Raw genomic sequence first — 11,841 nt, 5'->3', positions numbered from 1 at the left:
CGGAGGAGGACTTGGATTATTTTGCGGCCTTGGATGTGGCTGCGGCGGAGGCTTCGCCACGCGCCGCGGACGCGCCAGACGTGCCAGGTCCTAGTACCGGGCGCCGACGACGAAGGGCGGTTGCAAAGCGTAGGGTTAGTGTGGAGGAAGGGGCTCGGCTTCGCGTGAGTAGGGCTGGTCGGTAGGAGCTGTTGTCTTTGCCGGCCGCCGTGGGTACAGGGGAAGGGGAACTGCGAAGTCTTTTTGCGGGTGAAGAGCTTAGGATAATGTTATTTAATTATAGGGAGATGGGAATTATTCCTAAGGTTGAGCCGATGTAGAGCGTGGTGCCCTCGCGTGTATATGTGTAAGGGCTTGTAAGATGGAGTTGTGTGCCCTCGCGTGCCTGTGCCTGCGAGGGCGCTGTGTACTTTGTCTGGTATGGTTGGTTATGCTGTGCCGTTGTGATTATAGTCGGTCTTGGCGCGGATGGTTTGATGCTGTCGTTTCTGCTTTTGTTGTACTAGGTCGGCTGCGCCCTTAGGCGACTTCTGCGCGGAGTCTTTGCGATAGACTTCGGGCTTTTTCGTACTCGTTGTGCTAGTCCGGCTGCACCCTTAGGCGACTTCTGTGTGGATAGTCTTCGCGATGGACTTCGGATTTTTTCGCACTTGTTGTGCTTAGTCCGGCTGCACCCTTAGGCGACTTCTGCGCGGATAGTCTTCGCGATGGACATCGGATTTTTTCGCACTTGTTGTGCTTAGTCCGGCTGCACCCTTAGGCGACTTCTGCGCGGATAGTCTTCGCGATGGACATCGGATTTTTTCGCACTTGTTGTGCTTAGTCCGGCTGCACCCTTAGGCGACTTCTGCGCGGATAGTCTTCGCGATGGACATCAGATTTTTTCGCACTTGTTGTGCTTAGTCTGGCTGCACCCTTAGGCGACTTCTGCGCGGATTTGTCGCACGCGAGGGTGGCTAGCGCTTAGCCTCGCGGTGACTTCGAATTGGTCGAATGCCGAAGACCGTTGTCGCGGTCTTTTTTCGACACATGTTTTTGCGGGGGATTTTTCTCACATATATTACATGGCTCCGCCTCGTTAAAAACCTCACCCCCCGGGAGGAAAAGAGTGCGGGCCGGTATAAGTTTGATTGCGGCGAATTACAAGGGCGAAGTCAGCCCTAAAAGGGTCAAACAAAAAATTTGCGAAGGTTGTCGATGTTCCAGGAGTGCTCCAGGTCCTCGCCGTTTGGCGTTGTGAGCCTGTAAGCGCTGGGGGAAGCTTTTGTCTTGACTATGAAGGGGCCCTCCCACTTGGGCTCCAACTTGCCCTTAGACTCCGTCCGAGCTGTTCGGACGAGTACGAGGTCCCCCTCGCTGAACTCCCTTGGGATGACTGCGTGGTCGCGCCATGCTTTGGTCTGGGCTTGGTATTTGTTTAGGGCCTGTAGGGCGAAGACCCGGTCTCCGTCAATGAGATCTTTTGAAGTTGGCTCGTCCACGTCGTGGACGGCTGACGGAACTGTACGCGGGGACCCGTGCTTTATTTCTTGCGGGGTCATTGCCTCCGATCCTTATAGAAGGCGGAAAGGAGTGAACCCGGTCGCCCGTCTAGCTCAGTTGGTAGAGCACAAGGCTCTTAACCTTGTGGTCGTGGGTTCGAGCCCCACGGTGGGCGCCAAATGTTGGAACTTGCTCTCAGCAGCAAGGAGGCCAAAAAGGGTGAATAGTGATGACAACAGGGTTACATGCTCGGGAGCAAGAGCTCTGTTGATCTAGCCTCTCACGGGCACTGTGCGGGGGTATTTATAGGTATCTGAGTGCCCAACGCCTTGTGTTAAGGACGCATGTGCCCTCAGACACCTAGTTTATCCCCAGAATATTCCCATAAAGCAGGGTTACAAGCTGTAATTACAAGTATGCCTTTACAAGTTAGGCCCGTAACACAGAGGCGGCCACGCAGGGCCCGTTACAATGGGCCAGATCACGCGTGGGCCTTAGGACTGAACGAGGCCGCGCCGCGAGAAGACGTCGCCGCAGGCCTTCGTCAAAGTGCCGAATGGAGCGAAGGGTGTCCCTGCCTGCTTTGTCTCTGTCAGACCAGCGACTGCGGCGGAGGCCTCGAGCGAAGGGTGGCGTCTTTGCCTTCGCCCCAACATTGTGGCTAGAGGCTTTGCCTCAATCCACTTAGAAAAATATTCCACTGCCACTACAACATATCTTAAGTTTCCCTGTGCTTGTGGTAATGGACCTAGTAAATCAAGGCCTCACCTTTGCAACGGCCAAGTGGGTTGTATTAATTGAGTTAAAGACGAAGGTTGTTTTTGATCTCTTGCACATTTCTGACAACGTTCGCACTTTTGGACTAAATCCGCTGCATCCGAAGCTGCCTTTGGCCAATAAAATCCTTGACGAAAAACTTTCCCGAGCAAAGGCCTAGATCCAATGTGAGATCCACACAGGCCTGCGTGTATTTCCTTCATCAATTCTATACCTTCGGATCTGGATAAACACTTGAGCAACGGGGAACAGACCCCACGCTTGTATAGCTCCCCTTCTATTATGACATATGGTCGAGCTCTTGCTTCTATCCTCCTGTTATAAGCTTCGTCGTCTGAAAGAAAATTACCCTGAAGGAAAGAGATGATTTCAGTTCTCCAATCTTCAGTATAGACAGGGGATATATTGAGGACCGCTCTTTCAAGAAGCTTGACCGAAGGTGCTTTTATTGTTTCGAAAAATACTTCCGAAGGTAAAGGCAGCCCCTGTGCTGCTGACTTGGCCAATAGATCAGCATATTCATTTTCTCCACGAGGAATATTTTTAACAGAGAATCCTTCAATGGAAGCCTCAATCCTTCGGACTGTATCTAGATATTTTTCAAGCTTCGGATCTCTTGCTTTATAGCTCTTGTCAATATGACCAGAAATAACTTGGGAATTAGTTTTAAGAATGGCCCTTCTGATTCCCATTGCCTTTAACTTCCGAAGACCCAAGAGCAGAGCTTCGTATTCAACAATATTGTTTGTACAACTGAAATCAAGTCTTGCCGCATAACAAGTTTTAACTTTAGAAGGTGAAACCAACACAGCAGCTGCTCCTGCTCCGAAGGTTCCCCAAGACCCATCGCAAAACACTGTCCATGCTTCAGCATCTTTATTCGTTTCTTCCTCCTGAGCCCCTGGCGTCCAGTCAGCAATAAAGTATGTCAACGCTTGGGACTGAATCGAAGATCTATGGACATAATCAATACAAAATTCATTGAGCTCTGCAGCCCATTTTCCAATCCTTCCAGTAGCTTCTCGATTTCTCATAATATCCTTCAACGGTTGTGAAGAAGGAACAATTATGTTGTAAGCTTGAAAATAATGCCGAAGCTTCCTGGAGGCCATCAAAACAGCATACAGTACTTTCTCCAATTCTGTATAATTTTTCTTTGATAAACTAAGAACTTCGGTTACAAAATATATTGGGGCCTGCTTCTTGACTTGGCCTTCAAGCTTCTCCTGGACAAGTGCTGCACTTACCGTTGAGTGCGAAGCTGCCACATATAATAACAAAGGAGCCCCTGGCGTTGGTGGAGTTAGTGTTGTTAGATCTATCAAATATTGCTTCAGTTCTTCGAAGGCTCTCTGCTGGATTGGTCCCCATTGAAAAACTTCGGCTGACTTCAGCACATCGAAAAATGGTAATTTCTCTCTGCTGATCTAGTTATGAATCTGTTGAGAGATGCCAGCCTTCCTGTCAATCTTTGAGCCCCCTTCTTTGTGCTTGGTGGTTCCATTCGAAGTATAGCTTCGATTTTTCTTGGATTAGCCTCAATTCCCTTTGTTGAAACTAGGCAACCAAGAAATTTCCCCTTCTTCACTCCAAAGACACATTTTTCTGGATTCAGCTTTAAACCAGCCTGTCTAAAATTAGCGAAGGTCTCCTGCAGATCAGCAATGTGATTATCTTGCTTCGTGCTTTTTACAATGATATCATCAACATAAGTTAGCACATTCCTTCCTATCTGAGAATGGAGAACCTTCGCTGTCATTCTGCTGAAGCTTCCTCCGGCATTCTTAAGCCCCTCAGGCATCCGAAGGTAACAATATGTTCCACTAGGGGTTATGAAGCTGGTTTTCGGTTCATCCTCCTTCTTCATCCAGATTTGGTGATAGCCTGAATAGCAATCCAGCAGACTCATAAGCTCTGATGAAGCTGCTGCATCGACTAAGGAATCTATCCTTGGCAATGGAAACTCATCCTTCGGACAGGCCTTATTGAGATCAGTAAAATCGATACACATTCTCCATTTACCATTGGCCTTCTTCACCATAACAGTGTTAGCCAACCATTCTGGGTATTTTACCTCTCTAATAACTCCGGCACTGAGGAGTCTTTTCACTTCATTCCGAGCACCTTCGGCCTTGTCATCAGACATCTTCCGAAGCCTCTGCTTTCTGGGTCTGAAGGATGGATCAACATTGAGCGAGTGCTCAATAACATCCCTGTTAACTCCGCAAAGATCATTAGCTGACCAAGCAAAAACATCTTTATTGTTGAACAAAAACTTTATTAAGGTTTTCTCATGTTCTTCGGACAATTGAGATCCCAATAGCACCTTCTGCTCTGCTATGTCCTCACATAAGAGCATGGGCTTCGGCTGATCAGCCGAAGCAGCTTTTTCCCTTCTGAACTTGTATTGCTCACAAGCTTCAGCTCCATCTATATTATGGATTGCTTTTGAGTCTGTCCAATTTCCTTCGGCCCTTCTGGCAGCTTCCTGACTTCCATGAATAGCAATGGGCCCTTGGTCCGAAGGTATCTTCATGCAAAGATAAGCTGGATGAAGAATTGCTTCGAAGGCATTGAGAGTACCACGACCAATGATTGCATTGTAAGGGTATTCCATGTCAACAATATCAAACACAACTTGTTCAGTCCTTGTGTTGTTGATAAATCCGAAGGTCACTGGCATTGTGATTTTGCCGAGTGCTACAATCTGCCTTCCTCCGAAGCCGCAAAGGGGATGTGTGGCATCATGACTTTTGTCTTCGGGCTCTTGCATCTGTCTGAAGGCCTTAGCAAATATGATATCAGTTGCGCTGCCTGTATCAACCAAAACATTATGGACCAGAAATCCTTTGATCACACAAGAGATAACCATAGCATCGTTGTGTGGGTAATCCTTGAGTTGAAGATCCTCTTGGGAGAAGGTAATTAGAATGTGAGACCATCTTGACTTGATGAAGGGTCCTTGCACCCCGACATGCTGTACACTTCTCTGTGCCTCCTTCTTCTGCTTCTTGTTGGCTGGCTCTGAGCATGAACCGCCTGTTATCGGGAGTACCAACTTCGGAGCCGAAGCAGCTCCAGCTTGAATGTTGAACGAAGCCATCAGCTCAAAAAAGTGGAAGTGAGTTCACCCCATGGTGGGCGCCAATGTTGGGGACTTGTTCTCAAATTCTATGAATTAAGAACAAGGCAACATAAAATGTTAAATATTAATGCCCTTCGTTCGCCGGAGCATTATTTCCACAAGGATTTAATGAACCTCGGACGAAGGTTGCGGGCATAATGCTACGAAGGTTCTCACCTTCGTAAGTGAACTTATAAAAATAATACAAAGTAAAGTAAAGCATGAAATGTTAAAGTTAAATACATTGAAAATAAACGACATCATTCACATATCTTGTTAAATGAATTTTGAATATCTGAACACAATGTTTAGGTACATTTATACCTTTGCCTTGACAAACAATAATTCCCGAGTGATGCGTTGGCAATTACAGGAATCCGTGAACAGTAAAGGAATACTGTTCACTATTTATAGGCACAGGACACAACTCATGAGGAATTACAATTATGCCCCTCATAAAAGTTTACAACAATGACTCAGACCCTTATGGGCTAAATGGTCATTCTATCTTTAAGTCGGTTCGACCCTTCGTCTTCGGATATGTTGTAGCTCCGAAGCTTCGTGAACGGTGTCTTCGGCATCATGTTCAAGCAGCTTCAGCCGAAGCTGTTTCTTTTTGCAGGACCTTCGGCGACGAAGCATGGTCCCAACACTAGTGTATTGCGCACGCTCATGCCCACGTTCTGAACAATAGTGTGAAACATTTCTATGAACATGTTGAATTGGATATTGAATCGTGATCATATGTACAATGAAAATAGTAGTTATGGAGCAGATAAGTACATAAGTACAAAGCCAAACTTAACCAGATTATAGCGCTTTCAACAGATGTAAACTGAGATGATAATAAATATTAAGTAGCATTTGAGTAGCCTATATCAAGAGTTAATTAGAGTTCATTCGTAAGGGTCGCATGAACATATACAGAACTGGAAAGGCTTTAACAGTTTGGTTATGTGTACACAAAAGCATTCTTGCTCCAAAAGTGATGATGCCCTTCATAGGTGCGCAAAACAACTCTTTGTATACAAACAAGAAGAGAGGATCAGTTGCGCGTAAAGTGCTTGTCAGTTATTATGTTGCGCAATGGTAAGAAGGGATTGTGAAGACCAATATACAAACTATATTGTTAATAAGCTTTGCACAACAAAGGAGCATAGATAGTGTCATACCTTCATGTAATTCACAACGATCTAATGGTTATCGTTTTCAGGGTCAGTAAAATCTGATTGAAGTTTGTGAAGTTGGCTAGCCTTGATCCTATATGTGCTTTGTGCCACATACTTTTTAGGTGGTGATGACAGTCTGTCATTGTTAAGATAACTTCTATATTGGTCATCGTCCTGTGATTAAGTAAAATAAGAACTGTCAATTCATTTTTCTAGTTTAAGGTAGAAGTGCAGTAGTTTTCTCTTTTTTTCTTTAGAAAACATGTATCAGGGGAGAATGGATCCAATATCTGTTATTGTGGTATTAAGAGGAGACATCTATGTAACTTTAGGAACATATAGAAGCTAAATGTATTGTTATACCAAATTTACCTCTGTATTCTTTTAGAGCACGGGAATATGCAAACATGTGTTGTGCCTGACAAATAGATGTGATTAGGTTGTATCCAATCAATATTAATAGGAATTGTTTACCACATTTTCTATTGGTAGAAGTGGATAGTCTAGCGAACGATGTCACTAGAGAGTCATGTGTGGTTGTAAAGCCAAATATGTCGTCCTGTGTGAGCAGTTCTTGTTGGGCATAATTATGCATGGTAGATGCTACTAATGCATGTTTTTTATGACTTGTTAGCACAAAGAGAATAGAAAAGACTATTGGTGACAGAGAATGCTGATATGTTAATGGTAACTGCAAAGGTAAACTTAAGAAACACAATGGAGGCCATGTCTGCTAGAGGATCTCGAGAAGCATTTGTTGTTCTAACAAGGGTTATGTTACCTTTTTTTGAAATTTGACCTTGAGCTTTTCTGTTGCAGCTGTTGGACGAGGTGTTCAACTTCCTTCACGAGAACAACCCATATGTTGCTCGCAACTGGCCTGGGACCGTTATCACCACAAGTTCTCAGTGAGTGAACAAGGAAGACAATTTTTTTTGTTAATTTCAAGGATTTGTGTAAAAGTAAGTTTTCAACACAATTTTGGTAGCATAATTTAAATTGATACTCCCTTGCCTTGTTAAGTGCTCTCTGCTGTTTTTTTGGAAATTACAATAAACTAACTTTTAATTTGTATCTCCATGACACAAAAAATTCTGCTTCGGATGTTCCGTCAGTAGTAATGAAGCCGAGTTTGTATATGTGAATTCAAAATGTTAGTATAGTATAGCAGTGGTTAGGTAATTACGAAAGAAAAGAACCTTTTTCGAAAGAGGCACAATAAATTAAGTGCTTTGTAGAGGTACCCAAATTTAGTGTCTGTCTAGTCGCATGGTGTGCAACGTTATCCAGTAGAGGTCTGAGTTGGCGTGAGATAGTAACAACGCACATGTAACCTTCTATCTGCGTTATGCAAGAGAAGGTTATTGTAAATAGAATAAATCTATTGTTGACCTAGTAATCTCTCAGTATATGTAAATAGTTAAATAAATAGATTATAAAGCACATGGAACACACAAAGCAATGGGTTTAAGTATTCAAGAGGCTAAATAACATATTATCACCACATATCATGCAGCGGATCGGTGATGCCTTACATGTAAGGAAAACATGCTAATGCAACTGCTACCTATAAAGTGTTCTGTCAACGTGTAAGCAAAGGAAGGTGATGTAAGTGTTACCTACTACCTATAAAATGTTCTCTCAACGAAGCTAATCCAAGTGGCGATATCAACACTACTTATATAGAAATAAACATAACATAATGCACATGCAAGACATAAACTAAGTGGTACAATAAAATGTTAGTCTTCACAAATCATGCAGCGGACAAATAGTCTTACACGTATGGAGAACAGGCTTTGGCAAGTGCCAATTACCTCGTTGGATGAAGTCTCTAAGGATCAGTGCTATTATTCCACACATTTCAACCCAAAAAGGTGTTGTCATATAGTATTCAAAACACAACTTCAGTCCTTTTATACACCAATAATGCAATAAATTCGCAAAACATGTTGGAGCAGAAGCTATGAGAAGGATTACCTTTGTGTATCAACATATTACTTAGACGTTGCCTTTTGACGTACTTTGTCTGCAGCAAGTGATATTAACAAGCTGTAACAGAACAAGAGAAGGGGAGATTTGGAGAAAATATAGAAGCAAATAGTAGAATTGTCATCCGACCAGATTATTTAAAAAACAAACAAGGGGATAGTAGGATGTGTAACCCACCAAGTCGGACATGTGGAATTATTACCTGTCCTTGCAAATTATTTTTTTACATGTATGTATGTACACACAATTCAGACCTGTGGAATTATAATTTATTGCTGCAAATTAATCTTTTGACATGTATGAATGGCACTTCTGTTGCTTTCTTTTCTGTCAAGAGCAGCTACTATGGAGAGTATATAAATCTAGTTGTCCTACATTAAGAGAAAAATGAAATATGAAGGGTTATCTTATATTAGAAAAAAGTGGCATATGGTATCCTTCCACTTTTATTAGATATATGCATAACTGCAAAACAAGGAGCAAAGCACGAATGTGTGAGAACAAAATAACAATATATCTAAAATAGGGCGAGAGCAAGAGATGTGTGCTGATGCAATGGTCCAATTTAGACCTGGGTAATCCTTCCAGGTTTCTGCCTGGCTGTGTCATAACCTGCTATCAAGCTGAATGGGACGGATGGCTCATGATGCCAACACAGAGAGACAAATTGGGCTATAAAAGTTTGAGGTGATTTGGCGCTAGACTCAAATCAGCTCCTGACTGGGAGCAACTGATTTGGATCATGTCGAGTTTGCGTAAAAGAAATTCTAGGTTTAGCCATTATAAAAGAGTTGACTACAAAAGAGAGGCTGCATATACAACCTTTTGCAAAGTAATTGAACCGCAAAATTGATGTGATTGTGTCCACTGTATCCAACTCATTGGCTACAGCAGGCCCTGCTCTGTTTGTCATAGTAGATTAGGGTGTGTTAAGTCCACCTTGTCAGAGCACACAACAGAAAAATGACAGTAATGAACATAAACCAAACATAGACCTATCTATGTTCATTTGGTAAGATTATACAGTATCCCAAGGCTGGAATAAAGAAGTTAAGAAATGCACCAAAGGTACTATCAGAAATTAAAATCAATATTTCATAAATTGGAAATCAATATTTCAGAAATAAAGCTTCTTCATAACAATAGCAAGAAAAAAATGCATACATGTAAACAATGTCATTGTGCTGAGAAGGGGCTCATTGGTGTTGCTGCATTAAAAATGATGAACCTGACCAAACGTTTGAAGCTTAGTGTCTATTATGCTCCCAAAATACTGGCACTTATAAATCAAATCTATTTTATCTAAGAAGACATTAACAGAGTCTGAGTACTTTTAGCATCCTTACAAACACAGAAGTTAGAACCGATGTGTATTAACTGTTCATAAACTTCAGGCTGTGAAAGTTTGTAGACTGGCCCTGAAGATACTATCAGAAATTGGAAATCAATATTTCATAAATTGGAAGTCAATATTTCAGAAATAATGCTTTTTTCATAACAATAGCAAGAAAAAAATGCATACATGTAAACAATTTCATTGTGCTGAGAAGGGGCTCATTGGTGTTGGTGCATTAAAAATGATGAACCTGACCAAACGTTTGAAGCTCAGTGTCTATTATGCTTCCAAAATACTGGCACATGTAAATCAAATCTATTTTACCTAAGAAGACATTAATAGAGCCTGAATACTTTTAGCATCTTTACAAACACAGAAGTTAGAACCGATGTGTATTCACTGTTCATAAACTTCAGGCTATGAAAGTTTGTAGATTGGCCTATTACGACTAGACATCTGCATCCTTTTTAAACTGATCTAGAGCATACAATTAGCATATATACTCTAAAGTTTAAACCAAAAATAAATGATGTCATACCATGTAAACTAAATTACGAATCAAACAATATATGTTCAGAAAAAAAATGAAATAACTTTCTTCAAACCTTGTTACTCAGCCTTAAAGCTATTCTCAAGCATACTGCACACAGAGATGTTGATCATATATACAAATCTGAAGTACAATAAAACTTTCTTGTCGAGACCTATCAAGTTTAAATACAACAAATTATTTACACTAAAATTAAAAATGCTTTGAATGCAAGGCAACGCAGAACCTGTGTGTACCTATTTTTTGTTGGTAGCAAATAGCAATCAATCAAACTTGAGTCTGAGTCTGCAAAAACCCATCTGCCTTCATTGTCTCTATTGCAGTATACTCAATCTATTACAATATTCATTAGCAACAATAAAATCATTCATGAATATGTAGAAATTCTGGTAGAAATTTGTGGCACCTATTTCTCTCATAAAATCAATCCTTGATTTATCAGGCCCGTGAAGGGCTTTTTTGAAAGCTACACACATTTTCATAACGAAAGTGTATGATAGACAGAACCAACTTTCATATATGATAGAGATGTGGCCTTGCCTTACTAGGTATTTGGCGTTGGGAGAAGATTGATTCGAAGGTGAAATTGGCCGATAGCGCGTGGACGTAGATGTAGTAGTGAGGCACCCCCTGAGCGGCACCTGCCCTTGCGTGAGGAACATGAAGGCAACCTTCCATACGCGTCAGAATAGGTACCGCCGGGGTGAACGACGCGCGCCAGAGTAGCTCCCCATCCGTCATAGAGTTCTCTAATGCCCATGCTGTAACGCCATTGGGGGAGACGCCCAGCAGCACACGACGACAACACAGATGGAGCTCCTAGCCACCGGGGGAGGGGGGAATCCGCCGGCAGCAGGCACGGGTGAACCTGGTGGCCGTCCGGCACCCGGGGGCCGGGCGAAGCTCCTGGCAGTGTGGGGGGAGGTGAATGGAGTTCTTGGCGCGCGGGCAGGCAGGCGAGGGGGGGGATCCGCCAGCAGGGGGTGTGGGTGAACCCGTCGTCCGTCCGACATTGGGGGGACCTCCGGGCAATGTGGTGGGGTGTGGTTGGCGTGGATGGAGCACCTGGTGTTTTCTGGAAGCGTCGTGGGAGTCGTAGAACAGAGGAGGATGGGATGCGTCGATGGACGTCGATGCGCGATCCGACGGCCCACAATTTAGATAGTGACGTGGACACCTCAAGAGAGGACGTTTTGAACCGACTTTAATATATAGTAAATTAGTTGGATAACATTTAATATCGGTTGAGTTAGAAACAGTACTGATATATGTAATTAGTCTTGTAGTTCTTCGAGTATTTGTTCTTCTGCTTCGTCTTGGTTTTGACCTTCTTGTGCAGAATCTTGGTTTTCATTGTTGTGTTATGAATTTCCTTCATTTGTGTTGGGTGTTGCATTGTTTGTGAGCCTAT

The 11,841-nt window shown here is 42.9% G+C and overlaps 1 non-coding gene and 1 pseudogene across 3 annotated transcripts; one reads left to right on the top strand and one right to left on the bottom strand.

The window, feature by feature from the left end:
- Positions 1-1,584: 1,584 nt before the first annotated feature.
- Positions 1,585-1,657, top strand: TRNAK-CUU (transfer RNA lysine (anticodon CUU)). Its single transcript has one exon. It is a non-coding gene; the product is annotated as a tRNA-Lys (tRNA).
- Positions 1,658-5,658: 4,001 nt separating this feature from the next.
- LOC100501018 (uncharacterized) lies at positions 5,659-11,459 on the bottom strand (annotated as a pseudogene). Of its 2 annotated transcripts, NR_169054.1 has the most exons (11): positions 10,971-11,459; positions 10,667-10,715; positions 10,486-10,584; positions 9,709-9,772; positions 8,533-8,581; positions 7,797-7,893; positions 7,567-7,646; positions 7,334-7,427; positions 6,925-6,970; positions 6,556-6,726; positions 5,659-6,066 (listed from the first exon to the last, which is right to left on the bottom strand). The product of NR_169054.1 is annotated as an uncharacterized protein, transcript variant 1 (transcript). The 2 variants fall into 2 exon arrangements; NR_169055.1 differs by lacking the exons at positions 6,556-6,726; positions 6,925-6,970; positions 7,567-7,646 and having other exon boundaries at positions 5,694-6,066; positions 7,334-7,432; positions 7,752-10,584; positions 10,667-10,763; positions 10,971-11,457.
- Positions 11,460-11,841: the final 382 nt, after the last annotated feature.

Source organism: Zea mays, chromosome 8, assembly GCF_902167145.1.
Source record: "Zea mays cultivar B73 chromosome 8, Zm-B73-REFERENCE-NAM-5.0, whole genome shotgun sequence".
Classification (NCBI taxonomy): Eukaryota; Viridiplantae; Streptophyta; class Magnoliopsida; order Poales; family Poaceae; genus Zea; species Zea mays.
This window is presented reverse-complemented; position numbering and strand designations above follow the sequence as displayed.